The sequence below is a fragment of the Macadamia integrifolia genome, chromosome 8 (genome assembly GCF_013358625.1).
Source record: "Macadamia integrifolia cultivar HAES 741 chromosome 8, SCU_Mint_v3, whole genome shotgun sequence".
NCBI classification, from domain to species: domain Eukaryota; kingdom Viridiplantae; phylum Streptophyta; class Magnoliopsida; order Proteales; family Proteaceae; genus Macadamia; species Macadamia integrifolia.
The window spans coordinates 5,308,755-5,310,285 of NC_056564.1; positions in this window are offsets into that span (position 1 = coordinate 5,308,755).

Genomic DNA, 1,531 nt, shown 5'->3' on the forward strand with positions numbered 1-1,531 from the left:
ACTTAAAAAAAAAACGAAACATTCTCATAGAACAAAAAACTCCAAAAACATTTTTTTAGAACGTGACCAAATGCAGCCTTAGTCTTCCACTTCATTAGTAGTTTTAATTTTCTGTTTTTCTTTTTTCTTCATTTTCTTTTCTGTTCAATTCCTTTTGTCATGAAGCATCACCTCATTAACTTCTTTACTTCAGCAGTTAGAAGAATAAAAGAACACAAGAAAAGGACCAAGTCCCTTCTGTTTTCCAAGTAAATCCAGCTCACTGTCTTTCTCTTTCGTCATCTATCCGCTGTCAGATTGCTCCTAATGTTTGTAAAAGCATGGAAGGACACCCAAATTTGTTTACATAAAGTAATTAAACGTACACCCTCACAATAAGCTATTAATTATGGTTTCTGTTTATGGTTAGTGAAGATGCTAAGAAAAGACAATGAGAAGTTAACCCCCATATCATATCATAGCTAGGTTTTGCTTCGGAGGCATTTTTGCATCATTGCTCCCTCTGTTTGGAATTACTTATTGAGGGGGCTCACCTCCACTAGTCACCCTAAAGGGCTAAACCAAGGACCTATTAGTTAATGGTGGACTATTTCCTGTTTTACTCTCTCTCTCTCTCTCTCTCTCTCTCTGGCATGTTGTAACCCTCAAGAAATCAAACCGCATTGGACACCAATTGAACCCAATATCAAACTAAAATTGATTCGTAAATTAGACCAAAACTGAATCAAACAGGTAAGAAACCAAAAGCAGCCCAAATTTTATTAAAAAAATCAAAATTTGCATAGTTTTGTATGAAAAATTAAATCTAAACTGGTCAAAACTGAAATCAACCAATTACAAATCGATATAAAAATTTAAAGTAAAACTAAAACCAAAATTTTCTTATTGAATCGATTTTGATTTCACCATTTCCATATTAAAATCGATTCAATTCGAATCAAAATCAAGCCAAACCGAACCGTTGATACCCTCTGGGATGCTCAAGAATCGAGATTCAGAGCGAGGGGGTCGCACTCGGCAGTAAATGCATGAGTGAAAAAAAAAAAAAGGAAACGATGTCATCATCAACCATCCTTGCGACCCAAAGAAGAAGAAAAATGTGGTACTGTAGAAGATGATGAGAGAAGGTATGGGCATCATCTGTCTTCAAACTACTCGATGAAATGCGTCAAAGAGGCTACAGAAACAGCAAAATCCATCTGTCTCTCTTTCTCTCTCATGTGTCATGGACTCATGAAATGAACTTGAACACTACAGGCCACAGGCCACACTGGGAAGTGTCAATGTCAGTCAGATTCTCCCCTGGGGCCCGGGATCGACATTATTATTACTAATATTATTGTGTCGTACGTTAAGATCGACGAAATATGCAAAGTCCTCTATTAATTTTTTATATATACGTGTTGGGATTTCAAACGTTAAAGTCATGAAATTAATTAATGCCGGATCTTGTCATTGAGAAAAAGAAAAAAAAAAATATATATATTTATATATTCCATGGCTTGGAGAAACACAGTCGTTTTTTTTTTTT